The following is a 23,758-nucleotide window of genomic DNA, read 5'->3' as shown; positions in this document are numbered from 1 at the left end:
TGTATTTGTTGCTGGGTATTCTTGGTATTTATTAATGCTCCAACAACACATTGCTTGTATATCCATGATCTTGAATGTTAGATCAGTGAACTCCACTGCCTTACTCTGGAACCTAACCTACATGTACACAACAGTAGGTAATCGCTGAATTTGTTTAAAGGACAAGTCCACTCGAATTTTCAAAAATCATAGCATGTTGTAAATAAATCAAAGGTTAAAACTGCCAAATATCACTGCTGTACTTCAATCGGTTGATTTTTAAGAGCGATTTCTATTTCGGTTATTTCTAGCAAAACATTTAAATTTGCCACACCGATGTCAGATTGTTGATCACGTGATGTGACGTATGGTCCTCACAACTACTAAGCGCATATCTTACATTCTGACTAGTCAAGATGCCGCTGTGCCAGGCGTACGGGTGTTCCAATCGGCCAGGGTATGGGAGTAAAAAAAGTTTCTTTAGCATCCCAAACCCATTGCAAGACAGGGAGAGATGTTCTCAGTGGTTGAACAATATTGGGACGAACAAGTTTAATATACGGACATATCAATTTAGCAAAAATAGAGTCGTTTGCGAGGACCACTTCGAGGCTGATTGTTTTCAGGAATTCGGGCGAAGGTGATGAAGTACGAGGCCCGAATGAAACTACTACTAAAACCCGATGCCATTCCTACCATCTTCTTCCACCGTCCTCAACCACCATCCAAGAGGAAATCAACAACACGACGTCGGGAAGAGTCTGAGCGTCAAAAGGTAATGTTCTTACAAAAATATGATGAAGTAAACAATTAAAAAGTACATCCACAAACGTAGATCTTGGCTTCATTCAGTAACCGTATCGTACGCGATGCCTGCGTGCCCGGGCCGCTCAGGCGTAGATCTACAGCGTCGTAGGTCTATGCGTGCGGCCGTGCCATGTGCATGTTGCTGCTAGTAACCTACCGGTACAAACAATGCGCCAGAAATGATCATTTACACTCGTCTAAATTATAGGTTGACCTTAGTAGCGCTGTGGTAAATATGACAAAACAGATGACAGATGACAAAATACTAGCTTTCCTGAGATACATTGTAGATGTTTTCCAGACTAAAGCGCAAATTATTTGTGAGGGTGTACTTACTTCTGTGGAATACTGTCTGTAGATGTAATAATAACCTGAAACATTAATGATATTATTAGTAATAAATAAGGACCGTGTTAATGATGACAAAGATGATGAAAATATTTGGTTTGGATGTATGTCTGATCTTTGGAAGACAAGCTTTAAGTCAACTGTCAATTAGTCATCTATTTTTGGCGACGAGTGTTTATTTTATTTGCATGCATTATTAATTATTTCACCTCCAGTTTAAATGATTCCATTTCACATAATATCACATTCACTAATCACTATGAACATGACACAAGAATCAACAATATTTGTGTTCAGTGTTCTTCAAAGAAGCTAATCCCTAAATGCACAAGTTTATGTACTGTTGTTCAGTACACTACAGTTAGGGATGAACTTATTTGAAAAACATTAAACACAAATAATGTCTTTCAGAATCTATATTTAAAAATAATAATGTACTTCATAGACATTTTGCCCAAATTATTGGGCTATATTTTGGAAATCTACCGGAACTAGACGGAAAATGATTCGAAACCGCAGGAAATTGCTATGGCTACGGCCTTTTAGTCAGAAATGGCGGGGTTTCTTGTGTGTCGCTGTTCCATTGTGTGGTGCATACAGTAGTCCCAAGTGTATTTATTTGTGTCAGCTTTTTAGTTTTTGTTGTCGCAAATCGACAGCAATGTAAATAAATCGACTGCTGACACTGACTGCTCATTAGTCATTGCTATTTATTATAAATCTAGAACAAATGATATGTTTTAAATGTATATTTACAAGGGTTTAAACATGTTAAGACAAGTAATGAAGGGGTTTGATAACTGTGGTCGAATTGTAAAGAACTGGAATCCTTAGCTGAGCTGAGCTGGATATTAGAATGACAAATTACAGGATAATTAATTTTATTATTTTAATATTCTCAAACTTTGGTTCTGCCTTCTGGTCAACTCAAACCTTACAGCCAGCCACAGAAATAAGCAACAATTCCTTGTGCGAGTTGTATATATTATGATTATGAACAGAGCAGAATTAAAACAAAAAGCCGAAGTTAAACACTTACATTTTAGAACTTGTGCACATCTTGAAAAATGAAGGGAAAACTTCATGAATCTGACACCTGTAACTTGTTTTCATTTAAAAATAAATTTGAAAGCAAGCCAGTTTTGGCTACCATAAATGGCTAGCTACTTTGATAAGTTCTTTTCAAATCCCCATACATTGAACTAAGCCATTTTATTCTTCTTATCATTTGTTGTTGTTTTTCTGACAGACGCACTTGACCATCGAAGCTTGCGGGACTTTGACAGACATCACACATCAGTCTCCATTGCATTCCTGGATCAACATTTGCTGGACTGAGTGGACTCCAGGCCTTTGTTCATTTTAATGGTTATTAATTTGAAGACTCATCAGCAGTTATGCTTCACGTTGCAACAAACAATCTTGAACGGGGAGTTTGGGAGAAGGACGAGAAGGATTTTGTTCAGCTTAATCCTTTCAATAAAACAAAAATCTCTGATACTCCCAAAGTTCCAAGGTGGGATTCCAGAGCTTCACACGAACAAAGCATTTATTATATTAATAGAAACATGACTGAACAACAATCATTTGTTGTTGTTTTTCTGACAGACGCACTCAACCATCGAAGCTTGCGGGACATTGACAGACATCAATCTTCCTTGTATGAAGTAGCATTTACCGAGGAAGAAGAAAGAAGAACTGTCACCTTTATACAATTTAACAATATTGAACTCTAATAATACTTTTATTCTCAGCGACACATTTTATGCGTGTGATGGTCTCAATATAAATGTCAAAGTCAGTTCATAAATAAAATATAAATATTATAAAATGCAAATTTTATTCCTAGTCCTATCGCATTTATTATTAGAAGTAGTGTTAAATAATACATTTTTTGTTTAACCGTTGTCTGTTTACTAGGCTATTCAGAAGAAACCAGAGCTGGTTTTCTTCTGGGTTAGTTAGCATGAATTTTGATTAAAGAATGTAAATTACACAGACCTGTTAAATAATAGCCCCCCACAAAAGAAAAACAATTTTTTTTTTTTAAGGATATTTTTTGCAGATTTGTATTTCATCCAGAAATAGTACCTACACAGGGTAAACATAATATAAATAGTCAAGCATTGACATTTTTTGATACGTTGGTGATGGTGATTGTGATGGTGGTGATGGAGACGGTGGAGATGATGGTGATGATGTCAGTGGTGAAGGTGATTGATCATGATGGCTATGGTGATGATGATAATGATGACGGTGATTATGATGATGGCAACGGTGATGATGTCAGTGGTAATGGCGATCATGATGACGATGATTATAGTGATGATGGCGAAGATGATCTTGATGGCAATGCTGATGGTGGTGATGATGAGGGTGATTATGATGGCAATGCTGGTCGTTACGGTTGGTTGTGATGATGGCAATTAATGGTGATGTCGGTGGTGGTGATGATCGTGATTCGTGATGGCGATCGTGATTCGTGATGGCAATGATGACGGTGATTATTATGGCGATAATGATCATGGTTATGATAATGGCGATGATGATGACGGTGATTATGATGATGGAGATGATGATCATGATGATGACGATGATGGTTGTGATTGCAATGCTTATGGTGGTGATGATGATGTAGGTGGTGACGGCGATGATGGCTATGGTGATGATGATAATGATTGTGATGGCGATGACGATTGTGATAATGATGTTGAAGATGAAAATTAGAATTCTTCAAGTTATATTTGAGCCCTTCAGCCCACCGCACACTAATATTTCTATCCGAGGGTCAAACAAACCCCGAAAATAAATTTTCAGATATATATATTCCGCGGGTCACTTTAAAACAAAATCAAACAGGAAAAAGAATAAGGGAAAGAATTTTGTAATATTTTATTTCCAGGAATACACATGAACTGGAGTAACACAATTGACAAAAGAACTATGAAATAAAATATTACCATCCTCAAATGTCTGGGAATTACCAAAAGAAATTCCTGTTTAAGGCTCTTCTCATTAGCTCATGGTTTACAAATATAAAAACACATTTCAGAACTTTTACAACCATGAAATTATTAGCAGGGATGGGAACAATCATATTTTCAATTTTAAATCACATTGCCCCCCCCCCAAAAAAAAAAAGAAAGAAGTTTGTATTTACACAAACATACATTTCATACAAATAATGTGTCTTCTTTGTTAAAATGATATCAAAGCCTGGCCAAAAATAGCCTATATAGACACTTAAATCCCCTCTTCTGTCCCTAGAGCTGGTATTCTATATTGTACTTGATTGTACTTGTGTGCGTATCTGTGTCCATTTTGTACTTTCCGTTCACTTCTACAAGTATGTAGCGCATGAATATCGTACACAATAATAAGTATGTGGGGCAATGCAAAGCCTCTACGACCGGGGGTTACGCACACGAGAGTAATTCATGAATATCCTTAATCTTCGTCTATCTTCCGTGCGTGATCACGTATAGCGCGCAGACTGGTTGGACCGCGAATCGACGCAGAGTTATATATAACGTGGTATCCCCCGGTTGATCTCGATGCGAAACGCTCGTCGATCGGCCATGTCGTATTTTCCGCCGAAGTCTATTATGCATCAGCTACTACTTTGCTAGTTCCTGACTGGTATTGAGACAAACATTGACAGGAAGTATAATATTATGTTAGGAAAATATCTACATTATGTGGTAAGCCAAAATTCAGCGAGACGCACCCCCAATAAAAATGGTTATTTAACATGTATATCCGACTCTTCAAATATTTTTTTTTGCAAGTTTTATTTGGTGTTTTTTTCACATTTTCAAACTTCACTCACTATTTATTGAATAGTACTTTATAATGTTTATAGTTCTGGCTCAATATTCATGACGAATTCAATGTTATTAAATGAATCCTGAGCATAGCAGAAAGATGAGAACTGTGCCATGTTTTTGCTTATTACGTATTCATGAGGAGCAAAAACGTGCATACGACTTGAGTAAATACGTGCGATTTGGCGAGCGCTGCGGTCTGACTGGTTCGCGTTCGCGAATGGGCATCGTCTCTAGCTCTAGCTCTAGCTCTGTGTTGTGAGGACCCTACGTCACAAAAAATGTCGCGCGATGCATTGTGGGGGAGAACCGGCTCGATCACTAACTTGTTCTTTGCTCATTAAAACAATTAATTAAAAATAAGTCCGAGCTCCATTTTCCAAGACCAAGTTATATTTGGGCTTTTTAGATTTTTGTCTATCTAATCATTAAACCTTTTTAGCCGAGTGGACTTGTCCTTTAAGAGGTGCTCAAATAACAGGAGAAAGAGGGGGCTCTTTTGCTAGTTTTCCTTCTATTGGGTGTGTGATTTTGTTCTTGTGACTGGGTTTTCTTGATATTCATTGCATATCGTAGTGCTTCAACAACACATTGCTTGTATGTCCATGATCTTGAATGTAACCGGTGACCCTCACTGCCTTACTCCGGAACCTAACCTACAGGACAGTAGATAATCTTTGATGCCTTTCAAGAAGTTGCCAACTAGAAGGAGATGAGGGAGTTCTTTTGCTAGTTTTCTTTACATTGGATGTATGATATTGTACTTATGACTGAGTATTCATGGTATTCATTGTATACCATGATGCTCCAACAACACATTGCTCGTATATGTCCATGATCTTGAGTTTTAGATCAGTGAACTCCACTGCCTATAGTTCAAGGTGAACTTGGCTTTGGTGAAAATGGAAGGGGGAAGGGGCAAGAATCTTCAGATAGAAATATCATGTAGTGGTACCATGGTCTAGTGGAACTTGCAGACTGTACATCACATGGTTAAATCCTCACCATGGCACTAATGTCCTTTGGCAAGACATTATTTACACTTGCCACTGTCAACCCAGGTGTTCGTGAATGAGATCCTGTGTAGAAGAATGTTTGCCATCGACATCAGTGTAGCCCTGTTACTAAAACCAATACTGAAGGCAAATTGTCAAATGATTGTCAATAGAACTAGAAGGTAAAAGGAGACTGTGATGGTGTTAAATTAAAATAAAACACCGGCAAGGTGTTGAAAGTGATATGTGTTTGTACTACATCAGTTCTTTGAGTAATAATTGTCCTAACAAACTAACGGTGTTTACTTTGTTACTAAGATAGATAAATGCAATAACGCATAAGGTGTAGTGCTGTGAATTGCATCACCAAGTCCTGCCGCTCTGTATCCAATGTCAGCAGACTGCAATGTTTGATGGAGTATGACACCTTACATTGTTTGCATGAGTGACCAAACATTGGGCGCAGCGAGGCTGAGAGAAAAAGGGTGATTCGCCCAAGGACACACACCTTTATACTGGTGGAGGATGTGCTTATTCAGGCATCCTCATAATTACTGAAAAGCGTACTTTGCCAGGCTAAAGGTAGATGCATTTTGAAAACTCATGAAGATGATTTATTAATCTTTGCCTCTGTATGCTCTTTAAGCTCCCTTTCTTTTATATCTTTTGAATGAAAGATATGATAAACATTAAATATACTACATCCTTTCAGTAATCAGTATGAAGAGCCAAGGAAAATCTGGAAATTGGATATGATTTCTAGATTTTCTTTATCAACTCTTTCAATTAAAACCACACGCTATGTATGCACCGTAATAGAAAATCATTGATTAATTGAAAAGAATTTGAATAATTGAACATTTATACAATTAAAGTTTCCAATGAGTAATAAAAATTTCTTGAGGCATTCATTCAGTTTACAGTGTTTTTTTCAGGCCAATTAATACCTCACCCAATTAGATAAATTTACAATTGCTTCTGAAGACAGTTTTATAATGGAGCATTTTAATAAAGAAATACAAAGGCAACCCTTTTTAATTGTAAAAGAGTCATAAAAGAGTCAGTGCCTCCATTATACAAATTAATGATGAAGTTCATCTACTAAGTGCATCCAAATTTTATCATTGACCTGCATGGACCTGTATAAAGGCCAGTGACATATTCCTCTCACTAGAAATGGCGCAGAGACCCATTTTATGCCATTTTCTCAATTCTTTCACATAATTGGATCCACTCAACCAATACCTTCGCGAGTAAAGATCATGCATATTGTGCACCCAGGTATGAGAGCGAGCAATTTTCATACCGTTGTCTCAGAATATGATAAACTCTATTTAATGAGGACGGGCCAGTGTCCCACGCACTGTCTGCTCGCTAATCTAATACCCTCCAATCATCGCACAATGCAATCACACCAGCTCTTTCCTCCTCGACCCTGCCCTGCCCTGGGCTATTTAATTGCATCAGCTTTAAATCAATCTCGATTTTTATTTGTTTTACTCCATACTGAATGGGAGGGAGTGAGGCATCCGAGGGTGCATAAAATCATTTTCAGGCGACACAAAATTAACGTCGGCCTCGCTTACCAAAAAACAACAAGGGATTTCAAGATGAATCCGTATTTCAACAACAACATCACATGTTTGTTGGGTATTTGCCTTTTTTTTCAAGGTAACTAGTTCAAAGGAAATTACTTTCTGTGCTGTGATCCTATCATTCAAATCCTTGTTCGATTGCAGAAACTAATTACATTTTAATTTAAGAGGAATTACTGTGCATCTATGTCATTTTTGTTGCTGTGATAAAAGAATTAATGATTTGATATCAAGGTTTTACCGTATATCATTATTATTGTCATATTTGTTATTATATTCCTGGATTACAAAAATAATATTGTTTGCTTTGGCAATAATATCTATTTTGATCAAACATAGGGATCTGGATGATGCAGGAACCTTGAAATAGATTTTTTTTCCTAGTATTGATCTTTTATTGAGCAAAATTATATTATTTGGTACAGTACTAAGGGAGATTAACAATTTCTAGGCTTTGGATCCCGTGTTTTTATCAATTGCCTGTTTGTCAGTATTTTCTGTAATGTAATATTCAAGGAGATGGACCACAAGTTTTAACTTAACTAAATTTAGAAATATACTTTTCTATAAAAAATATAGAAACAAGATAACTATAAAAATATGATAGAAAATAGATATTACCCCGTCATGCGATGCTCATCACCGTCATACAGACCTCTTTCTTGAAACCCTAGGGCCATGCACAAACTAATGAGCAATATTGCGTCATCCTCCTTCCTACAATTGTCTTTTTAAAAATAAAACTGATTTTTTTTTTCTTCTTCATTTTAATACATTTTATGGAGGTAAATAGCATTGTGTACAGTTTATTTTTCTCAATTGATATTAACATTTGATTTTTAACTTATTAAATTTTTGTGTGAAAACTGATAAAAATATTTAACCAGGTAAACTTTACCTAGCCTGTATATATCATGTACCTGTGCATTAGCTGAGCAAACATTTTCATCCATCCAGCAATTTCAGAGATAAATATTTGATTATACATTGGGGACTTTTCGTCTTCTAATTAATATTTGTAGCTAACGAGTTTTGGTCAAGTAAGTGAGTACATTATTAACTGCTGTACCTACATTGTACACACTATGCAGTAATTTATGCCACATCAGGAACAATGTACTTTGAATTTAGCAAAGTGGATTTTTTTGTTTATGTCATTGGACTGAGAAAAAAAAACTTGTAATGGACAAAATGAAAGCTATACACCTGGGTCCATATTTAGTTCATTACGGGGATTACATGTACAGGGTGGTAAGTGAGTATTTTACTAAAGCATTTTGCTTGGCCAAGTAGTATGCCTTAAATCGTGTTCAGACCATATCTGAGCATTTTACTTTAGTAAGCTGACTCTAAAGTAAACTACCTACCGATTATTGTTGTGACGTATTGTCAATCCAAAATAATGCTCAATCAAAGCATTGCATTGTTTAAAATGTGCGCTAATATAATAATAATGTGCAGCTAATGATAACTGCATATGAAAACCAATTGCATGCTGATCAAGGCCGTCAAATAATTGGCTGAAGTCTGCTAGGAAGCTGTCCTAAATCTAGGGTAAATTAATCAGGCAAAAACTAACTGAATGTCAAAGATGGCTTAGTAATTTATTTAAGCCAAAAAACTAATTAAAATGTTACCCATGTTTTTGACATAGGTATTGAATTGAGTACCGGCCCAGGAATCATTTGAGAGAGCGCAAGTGAATGGGACTCATGGTCTTTAGAGTGTGTACAGAATGTAGTCGATTGCAATTTTCCCAACAATTATTAACATTTGAAAGGATAATTGACCTTTATATCTACACACAAGCCGACTTATACCCCTAACTTGTGAACATGTAATTTTAACGAAACTTTGTAGTCTTCGGTATGCCTGTATGTTTTTTGAAAAGAAATAAAATAAAAAGCACAATAGTTCTGCCTCGAGTAAAATACAGAAAGCTCCATCATGATCGTGTATCTTGCAATAGGGAAAGGTCAAATTAAAAGGTTATAAAATGATTAATACACAAGAATGTTGAAATATGTAGTGTTAATAATGATAATAAATTTAGGCAACAAAAGAATAAAAAGAACGAGAAACAGTATTCAAATATCGCCTCTGGCACAGAATTTAAAGGTGCATTACTACAGCCAACCAACAAGATGAATTTGACCAATAATCTTTGTTGGGTGGGGGGGGGGGGGCCTGAAATATCACCAGTCCTCTTCAACTTGTCCAGTTATTTACATTTCTAGTCTTGGTGGACAGAATATTCTCCACGATTGCCTCCAATACCTGGGAATAATGTTTGTCTATGATGGTAGATACAGAGGGGGTGGGGTCATAGGGATCTAGAACCCCCTCCCCCCATTTTATGTTTTGCTTTTCAGAGACCTTTTTTTAGTGATTACACATCCTTCTTTCTGCTTCATATCATTTTAATTTAACTTTTTCTATTTTGGGAATGGGGCCCTCACCTTGTGCAATATTCTGGAGTTGCCTCTGGTCCAAACGTCCAAACATCTATCGGCTCTTCTGATTGACGGTCTACCACATGAAGATATTACCTGTTTTGTGTGCTTCGGCAAGGTGCTTGTCCTTTGTAGTGCAAACAAGCTCACCTCGTGGTTCAATATTAATAAATAGGTTGTTCGGGGGAAGAGCGATCTTGATCTCGCCAATGGCAAGATTCCGTGTATGATTTATGAACATGCTGCATGGGACGTGTGAAGGGGAAGGAGAGGGGGGAAATTGATGTGTCTTGTCGTGTTCGTGGGAGATTTAGATGGGAGACCGATGCTGGAGACTAGAAAATGAATCCCGCAGGGCTGTAAATGAAATGCTATAAAATTTATGACAGTTTCTTCTAAATATGTACCCTTTGATGGAGCGGTTGTATAAGCATAATCATTCCTTCATAGAAAGTTTGCTGGAATGAATGTAGAAGCAAAATAATAAACTGTATTAGTGAAAGTGCAGAAAAAACAGACGAGGAACAAGAAAGTAAGGGATTGTAGAAAGTTTAGAGCACTATTGACAATGGGAATTTCTCATTGGCGATGAGGTCATAATGTTTTAGTTGTTTAGAGAGCTCTTCCTTTGTTTTCTACCCAAAGCATCCCTCTTCTAAATAAATGTAGTGAAAGAGACATTTGTTAGTCATAGACTTTATTGGATAACTTGTTCAGCACAAGGCTAATCTGCTACAAGGTCCATAGTGGTAGGACACTCTGAGTTTCAGAGGGTCACTTACCTTCACAGACAATGTTCATGACGTACATGCATGTCCAATTGAAATTCATGTTCATGCTCTGATGCTGCATGATACGCATGTGTCAGCTATCCCTTGATGCACGGCATTCATGAGAGTCATCAAAATGTGAAATTTGTGAAGTACACAGACATGTGTTGCAAGCCAAGTGGTGCACTTATGTTCGGTATTGCGCTGGGTTCATATAATTGTTGTTTTTCCTACATTTTGATGTATTTTTCCTCCAATAAAGATTGAAAGACCACATCCATAGTATTTACTTACCGGTATATGTGTCTATTGAAAATACAGGCACAAATTTGGTGTTCTTTAGTTTTGTTGTTCTGTACACTCAACAATGCATAAAAGGAATGATCGTCTGGACCCAGAAGGGCTCTGAGCAGATGTCATATACATTCTTTATATATATTTACAGGGAACAGGTAGTGTAGCAACCATGTATTGTATACAGAAAGAAAGGCTTAACAGTACATGTGAAAAATCAAGTGCACATTGCTGTGTAATTCAATTTGGAGATGCCAGTTTTTCAGGCAATTTCCTGACTGAAGATTCCCTGACCGAGTATGAGCTCATTTCTGGTGGTGTGTTTTCATCCGACTATAATTCAAGCTTTTTTTTAGGCATCCTTGTGTAGAATCTCTGGCATTTTAGACTTGAGTGTTTGTGAAATATATGAAATTAATGTTTATAAGTAAGTACATTTTAAAAGGTTTGTGAGAAGTATGTCACGAAAGGTATAATTTATAAATACCTTATTTAGTAGTACAATATGTGTATAATGAAATCCCTGCAAATGCATCCCATCTGCTTTTATAGAACTTTGCTTTATAGATCTGGCATTTTGATATTGGTACTCAACTACTCATTCCAATTCTCTTCCATATTCTGGTTGATTTGTTTCTATCTGTCTGTCGTGTCATGAGTGTATTTGCTTTCGTGTACTCTATTTTCTCCTTTTCTACCTCTCTCTCTCTCTTGAGTTATTTCCTGGTGTATCACCAACTTGTCTTTTTATCTTCTCCCCTTCTTTCTCTCTCTCTCTCTCTCTCTCCTATTCTTTCCTCTTTTTTTTCTCTCTCTCTCTCTCTCTCTCTCTCTCTCTCTCTCCTCTCCTCTCTCTCTCTCCTCTCCTCTCTCTCTCTCCTTTCCTTCTCCATTCCTTCTCCATTCCATGTCCAAACATCGCCCTTGTATCTACAATGTACACCCTGCAAATATGAGCTCCAGGCACGACAACATTAACGTTTAATGATCAAGCACGAACCAGCTGACCAGAACATGGCTTCCATGATACGGCCAGGATGAGTGCATAGAGCCTGCATCCAGACTCCATCTCATCTCGATGGTGGTGTTTAATGCCTACTTAACACCTCGCCCAGTGCCTAGCAATGAAGAGGGTATGCACCTGCCATGCATTCCATTGCTCATATTGTAACGCCCAGTTCAGACGTTACATTCTAAAACACTTTTAACAACTAGCCCAGCAAATTCAATTAAGATGAGCACTGTCATGTGCTTCGTATCTCAGCCCAATATGACATTCATAACAGTAGGTATGCATTTGGGCCATTGTGGTACAGAGGTATATTTTTTACCCCCAAATATAGACCCAGGATTCCATTTTACATGAAGTTTTGTTACACCTTTTTTTTTAAAAGGTGGTTTAAAAGTTCCTGTGTGAATGAGCCTTGGAGGCTCAAGGTACAAGCACTCTACAGACCAGGGGCGGAGAGCATTTCATGAATTTTCAATTGTATAATGCATGGGATTTAAGGAGCACTTTCTTCAAGTGCATTTAGTTCTGGGGGAAAAACGCAGTCTCATCTTCCCGGTCACACTTTAAACGGTCACACTTAAAATTGTTTTTTCAGACGATCTGATCCATACAAGTAATATAATCAATAGTGTTGTTGTGCTGCCTTTATTCTGAGTTGATGAAATACATGCAATATAAAAAACATATTCAGGCTTGAACAGAGCTGCCATGTAGTGCTTTGAGCATTCTAGCCCATCTACTGCTCATGGGTCAAGAGAGACAACTGCAGCTGAAATGAGAGAAGTAGATTGTGTTTTGAACCCACAACCTCATGACAAAAAGTCCACTTGATTTGCCATTACGTGCTGTGTTATTCGCCTTCACAAAAACAAACAAAAATCAAAATGATCCAAATGTAATCAGTATCATAAAATTCATCAAGGGAGTTCTTGTGAAAAATATGGTGTTTTTTCTTGGGGGGGGGGGGAGGGGGGGATTCAGATTCAAGTAGATAGCTTTGTTGAATGCTATATTTGACCGACCTGCTATTTTTAAACATCAATGCCATCTTCTCTCTGCTGTGAAAGATATAGAGCAAATAACTCAAGGATATATTTAGGTAAAAGTGATATTGATATACCTCTCATGGACAGCACGTAGCCAGAGTTGGATTTTTTTTTGGGGGGGGGCACATACATGTAATCAATAGAGGTAAAAAAAAAAAAAAAAGGGGGTCTAAAAAAGTTCAATCGATCTTGGAAATTTTTGGGTGCCCCCCCCCCACCCCCCGTGGCTACGTGCCTGCTTATGGATACAATGTATCATCATATATCTAAACAAGACTGACTTTTATATGCCTCATTTATTATAAACAAAAGGAAATTTGTGTTTATACTTAACAAATTGTCTGTTTTATTCTGGCAAGTTGGGTTTCTATTAAAGAAGAGAATCAGGAAGCCAGTCAGCCAATTGTTTAACTCGGCAGGGATTCCATCGCTGGAGCCCTGATGCACCTGAAGTTTGATCTGTAAAGTAGTGGTGTTTGCAATCTAGCACCTTTAAAGTGGGTCCTATAAATATGCACCTGCCTGTGCTTACGGCCTGTGCTTAAGGCATACCCCCCCCCCCCCGAGAGAGTGGCTTGGAGTATATGCCAAGACATTTAGGTCCTCCACTGATGGATAGCGCCGTCATTTACATTCATCCGTGGAGGCAAACGGGGTCGTTTGGGAGATTATCCGATCGCGGTAAATGTGTGTTCGGGGCTAAAGCCCATTACCGCGATGTGAGGCTGAGTAATCGGACGGAATGTAGCCGCATGAAATCATGCTGTTTGCAAGATCAGCTTCTCTTGAGAACCAACGGTATGAGGTACGTGGGTGCTGGCCACCTGAACCTCGCTGTTTGGCGCACCGGTGACATTTTACCCAGAGAGATGGCTTCTTGCATAATTCTAGTCCTCATGCAATGTATAATCAAGGCTAGACACATCTAGGTTTAAAGCAGTTCAACAACAGTAATAACATAGCAGTCTGAATTTTGTTATCAGTCTCGAATTTTAAAAGCAAGGCTAGACCGGTAGACATAATTAGACCAACACGGATATTGCTGTCGGAATAATTTATCGGTCTTTGTGAACTTATATAATCAGGGCCAAGAACAACATCCTCAGCAACAACAAAAAGAACAACATCAACAACAATTTTGTTCTATGAATGATTTCATGTTCAAAATTCACAATCATTGCTAGACAGAGCTAGCTGTAAAGCAATTAAACATCGATCACAAATTATTCCAGTTTTGCATGCATGATTGTATGATAATTTATGCAAAATAAAAGACATTTTATACATTATATTTGAAGAATAAATGCATCATTTATTCAAGTTGTCAATATACACGTTTATTACATATTTATAAAAAAACTTCATGCCATTCTTTCTATTTCTATCAAATGAACATGCACCCCACACCTTCTGACTCCGAACAAACAATGCATTCTCCATGCATCCATTCACACACTTCTCAATGGCCAACACTGATTTATCATATAATGGAATAAATACGCGCCTCATGAATGGAGATATTTTTCTAAGCTAATGACATTATTCACCTAATTATGCCCATTCTCCAATTCAACCATGGTTTATCATCTAGGATGAAATGGTTCCATAATTGAATATATATTAAAATCTGCACTAGTGATGATATACCAAAATTAGACTCATTCACACTTGATAAAATTTGATTGCCTTAAAGGTAAAGACCAGTATCGGAAACGCCCCAATTTCAAAAAATGAAATGGAAGCTCTCATTACCAATCATGTTAAAGAATATGTTTTAATTAATACATGATGATACAAAATTTGCCGGGAAACTGCCTACTAATTCATATATTTGGTAAATTTGTTTCTCTCATGGTCTGTGAGAGATATAGGGTAGTCCCATATACATCTTTCTGTGTATAGTGGTTGTAACTTTACGAAGAATAGGCCAAATTTCTTATTATTTTGATGATTCCAGAACCTTGCAGATGCTAGATGCTAGATGATCAACCTTTTCTGATCGATTCCACAACGTTTCTTTCACAATGCAATCGCATGACCATAACTGGTCTTTACCTTTAAAAAAATGCTGTAGTGGCAAAATATAATGTTAAATATGGTGCACACCACATTCCTATAACACACATACATAGGTGAGTGGCTTGTAGAGGCCTTTGTTGTGCGCAACTCCTTTTTTTCCATCCCCACTTGCTAATCATTCAATACGCGGGAGATGTTTTTCTTTTGCCGCAGTATCCCATTTAAAATGCAGGTTAGTGCTTAATCTCTGAACAAGGATCTCTATCCCTCCCTACCAGTCCTGTGCCCTTGTACAGTGTCACCCCATTACATGATAAATTATAATATGCGAGTACCGGTGCTCATATAGCCCTCTCTGCATGCATGCATTTTCTGATTAGTGGTTTCTTTAATCTTTGATGAATGGACATCTAGATACAGTGTTTTAGGACCCACTTTAATTAAAAGGGGGTGGTTTCTTTAATTTTTGATGAATGGAAAACTATATATAGTGTTTTAGGACTCGACTTTAATTAAAAGGGGGTGGTTTCTTTAATTTTTGATGAATGGAAAATTATATACAGTGTTTTAGGACTCACTTTAATTAAAAGGGGGTGGTTTCTTTAATTTTTGATGAATGGAAAACTATATACAGTGTTTTAGGACTCACTTTAATTAAAAGGGGGTGGTTTCTTTAATTTTTGATGAATGGAAAACTATATACAGTGTTTTAGGAATCGACTTTAATTAAAAGGGGGTGGTTTCTTTAATTTTTGATGAATGGAAAACTATATACAGTGTTTTAGGACTCGACTTTAATTAAAAGGGGTGGTTTCTTTAATTTTTGATGAATGGAAAACTATATACAGTGTTTTAGGACTCACTTTAATTGAAAGGGGGTGGTTTCTTTAATTTTTGATGAATGACTAGTAACCCGGACGCTAGATTCAGTGTTTTAGGACTCACGCTTAATTAAGAGACTGAAGAGTGATGTCTCAATCATTGGTCCAGTGTGTTCCAAGGTCATTCGCATAATGATTGTGGACATCTTGCTGTACAGATCTGATGTACACAGAGGCATGTCTAGGCCTGGGGTTGTCAGTGTTATACCCTGATAAAGACTTCGCTACATGATATTAGTTTGCTCCATAGGTTATATATGAATTGAGACAATTGTCTTACTTTTCCTATTCAAACTTAAATGGCTGACTGGACTCTTGTTTAGAGTGATACTTCTGAAAGAAAAATCAGTTTTAGATTATGAACCACATGATATGAATTAATCTGATGAAGACATTTTTGTTGTTGCACAGATACATTAACAAAGATCAATTTAGCATATTTTCAGGATGCTCCATTTATACTAGCTTAACCTGTGAATGTATAAAGAATGACAAGTTTATGTGGAAAATGATATTTCTATTTTATTACATGTTGTGATGTATCTCCATTCTTTTACTTGGTATTAATGTATCTTGTAGGAAACCAGTGCAAGACATTATTATTACCATCCAGAGCTGGTAGCTGTATTAGACAAAGAAAGTGAACGCGTATATTAGACTACCAGCAGATTAGCCCCAGACTATCCCCAGATAATCCCTAGATTATCCCCAGACTATCCCCACATAATCATCGGGCTACACTCTCTCTGCCCCAGTGAGGCTTCCCTGGAGAGAGCGAGCCCCTCAAGAGACTGTAAATCATGCTGTAAACAAGACGAGTGACCCTAGAAGTTCATCCGCTTGTACCGGCTCCTCCTCATGCAGACGGTGTCTTAATCCCCTCTCATGACAGCATATCTAAATTCATACCTCAAGTACCCGCTGAGGATCATGTTGGAGGGATTTTCTGAAGGAGGGCTGGAACCGCTCGGCTCAATCTGTCTCGTGTTTCTGATGAAGTGATGCATTGGAAGGATTCCACATCTACCATAGATCATAATAGTCATCAGGAGCCGCATGGAAGAAGTGGCTAAAACCTCTTGACTATTGATAATGGGATTGTGGTTTCCATTCAAGGCCTATTACCTATACCTGTGCCCTTGCACAAAGGTATTTAATTTAGAATTTGCCTCTCTTGACCTAGGTGTAGTGTGTGTATATTTTCTTGATTGCAATGAGTGCTTACCGTAGCATTTAAAAACCCAGGGTAATTATATTACTTCTTCTTTGTGTTTGTGCGAAGATGAAATCGCCAATGCATAAAGAAAATAAAAAACTTGAAAATTATTGTCTGATTGCCAGAAAAATCACAATTTTCATTGAAATTTTCAGGAAAATGATATTTCCAAATTCTAAAATATTCATAAAAAGATATTACATTTATATTTGCAAACATTTAGTATATATTATGCCATTTCAGAGTTGAAAAGAACATGGTTTAAAAGAAACATGACAAAGATTCAATACTAATATTTCGTTTTCATAATAGGCCTATATTGGGTGTAAATATGCCAAGCAAACAATTTGAATACTTGCCATGGGGCAAACTTCATTTATCATTCGAAAGTGGTTTGAGAAGCAAAGCAATATAGTAGCAGAATTTTATTCATTCATTGATCTTTATCTTTGCGTTGCTTGAAGAATAGCACTCTCAGAACCACTAGGGAGCTTCTGCTGTTATCTCTAGCAGTGTGAAGAAAATGCTTTTCTGTTCAGGGGGCTCTTTTAGGACTTGGTGTTGTAACAGTGTGGTTTTCTAGCATAATGATATTAAAGCATTTTATTGTTTTGTTAACCAGAGCTCTTTTTCAATATACCAGAGCACTCTTATAGCTTTTGAAAGCTAATTGTGCAAATTCCTTTTGACAGCATAGAAATGATGAAAACAAGGGAGAGTGGAGCCAGTAAGCACTTAAGACATCATGCAGATATTTTAATGAGCAAACTAATGGATATCATACAGTATATCATGAAAAATTCATCTAGGTGGATGATCAAAATCCAATTTCAAACTTTCGTTTATGAAATGCTAGTTGTTTGATGTACATGGGTTCTAAGTACTTCAAACTTATGAATAATACATTTAGAAATAAACTGGCAGTATTGAATATCCTTTATTCAAATTCCTTGTTGCCTACAGACAAATTGAAACCCCCCAAAGAGTAAAAAACAAAGCAAACAGTTTATAGACCTGGTAGATGTATCTACCAACCTGCAAGCATCTACCTACACTGTATGCTTACATACGTATATATGTATATATATATATATTTGCCAGTTTGATGCTTCAGATGAAAACCGGTCTTGATGCCCCAGGGATGTTCCTGTCAGCCTCTCTGAGCAGAGATAGATGGTGCTCTTTAATCCAGGATTCCATTCCATTTTTTAAATGTTTCTTTTTTCTCATTGTTTTTCTGAATGTTCGATGCATCAGTAGCATCAATCGTTGATGCAGACCCAAGTTTTTTTTTAATCCAAAGAGGCAAATCCTACTCCTGGCAAATGAAGGAAATGTAAAAAGTACTTCAAGGAAATCAAGTAGATTGAAGAGAAAGTAGATGTGTGCTGCAGAAAGGGATTTTAGCTGTAAGCTTTGATGCTTGAAATTGGTAGATCCCAAGGGAGGGAAAGGTAGAGAAATGGTAAGACAACGAATGCAAGATATTTGGGAAATGAGCCGCATCAAGCACCACTGCTTGTGTATCTTCTAAATGTTTGTTTTCAAGAATGCAATTTATGCTCTAGTTATTTCTGTTCTAAGTGTTTCCTTTCTTTCTTTGTTTCTTTTTCTTTCTGTAAAAAGCTATTTTTCTTAATAGTTTTGTAGCAGTTTGGATGTTCCCAGGTTAAGTAATCACAAACCTTCCCAAATCGTCAATTAGTATAAATGACAGGTAATATGCACATGTGAACAAGAACTAGGGTTACACCCAATGGCCAATGTGCTTCCTGTGTCGCACTGTGAACTTTTGCCATTCACACTTGATTTATGTAACCTTTGGCTATAGATTTCAATATCTTTCAACTGACATTTAACTGTAACTGTGGATTTGGATCCGAAATGAGTACCATCAAGCCGTACAAATGGTCCTCAAATTGATCCTATCAATTTTAATACTCTGAAGGTAATGAGATTGAAATTTGTTTCCGTTATTAAAACACCATTCTGATTTGCTGAAGTTGATTATAATTATAATAGGCATTTTCCTTTTTTTGTGAAGACTTCAAAGGTAGATTTGCAGTCATTATGGCAAATGTTCATTTTGAGAATATAAATTCTAATGGAAGAAATCAAATAAAAACTTCCGTAGCTCTTTCAGCTTCTTTTGTGTTAGCATCTGCTTAGAGTCAGAAGGGCCTTACTTGAAATCTAATGTTACAGGAAATGATTAACACCCCTCTGGTTTTTCTGCAGAAAATGTTAATTTCTCTGATTTCATCGGTGTCGGAAGCTCAGTTTTGCCCAATCAATTTACAGATACAAATCGGAGTTCTGCATGATCAGAGATATAAATACATCTACATTTTTTAAGTCCACCACAATGCATTAGTTAGGAATACCATGTAATTGGATGAATATTGCTGGTTCTTTGTTTGTGATTAATGTATTCTAGGGCTACAGAGTGATGTTACAGTACTTGTAGGGTGAACTTTAATGCAATGACACACTTTCGAAATGCAAGGAAGAAAAAAAGGAAAGAAAGAGAATACTATCTGCAGAGAGCCAGGAGGGTGTTAAACCTACATGTATCTTAAAAGGATTCAAGTTACTCTCCTAGAAACACTACATGTATTAAGTAAACAATATCTTCATCTAAATCTCTCTTTTTATTTTTAATGCTAAAAAAATGAGTTAAAACATGAGAATTATTATTTTTCCCTATCTTAAAAAATGTCAAGAATATTTTATATTGAAGCACGTTGATTGTTTTGCTTAAGTAGTAATTCAGCACAATATACATGTAAATGGTAAGAGCAGGGTTAAGAATAGAAAATATGTTGGTTTTGGCATGAACAAATCTTTGTGAATGGTGACAAACATTGACCCATGTTAGCATGTAGCTTTCAAACTATTATGCTCTTGTATTGCCCCATATTTGCTGTAAAGGGAGAAATTAGGGGCTACTGCTACTACAGATAAGATACATGCATACTTGATGATCACATAAAGCTCGTTGAATAGCCGTTCCCTGTTTTTCACACCATAATGGCAATATTGTCATCCATCATAGTTGCTTATGCAGAATCGAGTTGCACCTTATTCATGTTACATACATTATCCTAGATGCCCATTCATGATAGTGATCAGTCTATTTGAATTATGGATGAGAAAATTCTGTTGGTGCTTTTAAAGGCAGTAGAAAAACAACATTTCTGGGTGCCAAATGGATTTGATAAAACTGGAAACCGATTATAATGACTCATAAATTTGCTATTAAAATTTATCATATTTTTTTCTGTATAAATCCATTGTGATTTCTTTGTGGTTATGTGGAGTTTTCATATTTAGATATTTGAAAGAGAGTTATAAAGTGTTTAGAGACATTTGTATTAAGCGCTATATAACAAAATTCAATATTATTATTATCATTTAGTTCCAAAGGTATGACTCTTTAAATGTGGATCTGGACCACTTGCAACATTTACTGAATTTCTCATACGTGACAGTTTTCTGTTTTTAAAGTACTTCAAAAGTGCGGCAAGTTATGATGAAGGCATTGCCTCAATGTTTGGATGCCAATACGAGTTCATGACCGCACACATACCTCAATACATAGCTGTGTAATGTTCTTAGATATGAAAGCCGACAATGATCGAAAGCAAACATAAACATTCTCACCATACCCCACACTGACATACATTCCATCTATCAAGTCAACCTAACCTGGCGATAGGTGTTTGGAATTAGATTTGGGTAGTCGAGTGGATGCATGCAGACTATGCAAAGCCGTTGAAGGGCTGATGAGTGATGCCTTTGTCAGTGAGAGAGTTATTCTTGTGGTATCACTCAATGATGCTTAAGCTCTAAACTGCGCTCCTGTTGGGGTTGAACCACTTTCTCGAAGATTTCTGCCGGAAAATTGAATTATAAGCTAGAATATTCCTGCTCCGGTCATAGCTTGTTTGCTTGCTTGGTAGATCATAGTGTAAATGGCCTAGGGATATTCTTGTTGGAATATTTCTGTGAGAACTTGCACTATAATAATTGTCCCCTTTATTTTAATACTTCAAGGGGAAAAAAATGTGCTAGTAATGATGACATGTTTCAGATTCGTCCCCAGGTTGTTTTCATGCAAGGCTTAATTCCTGGTTCATATCTTCTGACCTCTGACCTATTTCTATAGTGCTAGACTTATATTTTGTAGACAATTTCCATTTATTTTTGATAAATATTCATGCACACTGTGTTTCTTCAAGAACATAATTCTTCAGGAACTTTATTTCCTGGAAGGTTCATTGTGAACAAGGGTGAATACTGTAGAAACAAGTGCAATGTTACACACTTTTAGGATGAAAAGTATGAATGATCTGCTACATGAATGCAAATGCATTTTAGAGGACATCTAACACCTGTTTGATGAATGAGAAAATGCTAGTAAAATGTGAGAGAGGAAAACATCTAGGATAATTTTGTGGGTGTAAAACTGTAAATATTTAATCTCTTTCCTTAACATGGTTAAAGGCATCATTTATCACATTGTTTACTTCAGTAGAACATGTCAGTGAAATGCCAATGAACTCTCTATGCCATTAGTGCTTTAACCAGAGCATTACTATCTGATAAAAAAAAGAAAAACAATTCTTTAGAATTTTACTTCATTATTCACTACTATCCAAATATAATGTATGTTATTGTGACATGAATATGCAAATTAGTTATTGGGGAAACTTTTCTTTTAGGGGTTTGATAATCCTGGTTTGATTATTGTAACTTGTCAGAAACCATTTCTTAGTCCCCCCACCCCTTTTTTTTTCTGTCCTGACTGACTATATTGTCACACTTGTCTGGAATAATCCTCCAGATGTGCTTTGAAAATCCAAGGGAATTTTCAGTTTCTCCCCCCCCCCCCCCCCCCCCCCCAGATAAAATGTTGTTCACCGTGAAAGTGACTGCGATTCTCTGCAAAGTACTCCTCCAGCGTTTAAACCAGAAGACAGAAAGATTCTATCTTCTTAACCTCTCTCTAGTCTCTACGATTAGGGATAATTTCATTTATTGATTCTATTTGGCTAGTAAGTGGAGACAGGGTGTCTGTTTTGTTGAGTTATCTTTATTCTAGATCTGTTGTCAGCATTACTTTTTAAAATGATATTCATCGTAAAAAGGGTTGAAGTTTCTGCCTGGCGCTCCAAGTTTTGGTTTTTTTTTCTCTCTAATTCCTCTTAATTTCATTCTCTTTCACTCTCTTATTTTCATTCTTCATTATTGTATTTTTGGTTTGTCACTGTGTTTTCTTTTCCATTTCCACAATTAAATCAGGATTAGGGCAATGCCCACAACATTATACAAATCAATATTGATTGTCTGTAAAAAATGTCAATTAAAGCCACCAAAATCATGGTCTGTTTTCGATGGCTTCTTGTGCTGTGGAGGGACATTGAAAAAGCATTTACAAATGCACATGTGCTAGACATTTTAAGGTGGGAATGCCCTATCCCTCCCCACCTTAAAGCTTTAATTGACATTTGTACAGACAAGCCATATTGAGTTTTTAAAATGCTGTGAGCATTGCCCTATTCCTGATTTAATTGTGGAAGGGGAAAAGAAAACACAATGACAAAAAAACAAACACTTTAGTTTGAAATGGACTTTGGGCAAATTATTCATTAATCATCATCTTTCTTTATGGAATGATTAAAGGAAATTTGCTCTGTACATATGTTATCACAATAATCATATTATGAGAAGATTGGTATTTAAAGGGGTTTAGCAACTCTATTCATCTCTTTAAATCATTAAAGAATAATTACAGTTTTTTTTCCATGTGTAAAAGATACTTATAAATCATCATACTGTCCATAGGTCTACAGTTTTTTTATGATGAGCCGCTAATGCATTCTGTAGATAATTAAATAAAAATATAAAATTGAGATGATGCAAAGACTTTGACCATGCCACTTCTTGCTGTCCACTCAAAGACCCGTCCACACATGAAGTGGTAAATCCACTTTAAAAATCCAGCAGTGGCAATTTGAAATGAGCAGACAAAAGTGTAGTGCTCTCCATTTTGCTGTATCTTAGATCAGGGAGTAAGTTTTTAACTGGTATCATTTTTTTCTACCTCACAACGTTGCCTCTTGCTGGAAGTATATTATTTAGCTGGTTTACTGTACCTCATCATATTCAAAGAAGGCTTTTAGTCTTCTTAGTCTCTACTCTCTTTTATGGCTTTAATATCTTATTGCATTAATGATAATAATAATGATCTGGATTCATATAGCGCTTAAAAGAAAATACTGTCTTTAAGCGCTTTACAGATATTATTAACCTGGTCATTGGATTCTTTCACGCACAGTGTGCACTGTCTCCACTCCCTGGGGAGTATTCCTACCATATGGTCACCCAAGGGCATATGGCAATTACTAACACATACATGTAGGCTTCCTGTTGCAATACCAGGGGCCCGTTTCAAGCATTTTTCAATGAGAAATGACAAAAATCAGTGACAAATATACTGAAAACCAATCAGAAGCA

The 23,758-nt window shown here is 36.6% G+C and overlaps 1 protein-coding gene and 1 long non-coding RNA gene across 3 annotated transcripts in view; both read left to right on the top strand.

Moving 5' to 3' along the window:
• Positions 1 to 23,758, top strand: part of LOC579469 (polypeptide N-acetylgalactosaminyltransferase 2) — a 77,446-nt gene that overhangs the window by 14,805 nt on the left and 38,883 nt on the right. The window lies entirely within an intron of this gene.
• Positions 141 to 2,971, top strand: LOC115929590. Its single transcript, XR_004066611.1, has 2 exons — positions 141 to 754; positions 2,384 to 2,971. It is a non-coding gene; the product is annotated as an uncharacterized LOC115929590 (long non-coding RNA).

This window comes from Strongylocentrotus purpuratus, unplaced genomic scaffold, assembly GCF_000002235.5.
Source record: "Strongylocentrotus purpuratus isolate Spur 01 unplaced genomic scaffold, Spur_5.0 spur5_scaffold_5, whole genome shotgun sequence".
Taxonomy (NCBI): domain Eukaryota; kingdom Metazoa; phylum Echinodermata; class Echinoidea; order Camarodonta; family Strongylocentrotidae; genus Strongylocentrotus; species Strongylocentrotus purpuratus.
The sequence above is the reverse complement of the archived record's forward strand: the minus strand, read 5'-3'. Positions and strand labels throughout refer to the sequence as shown.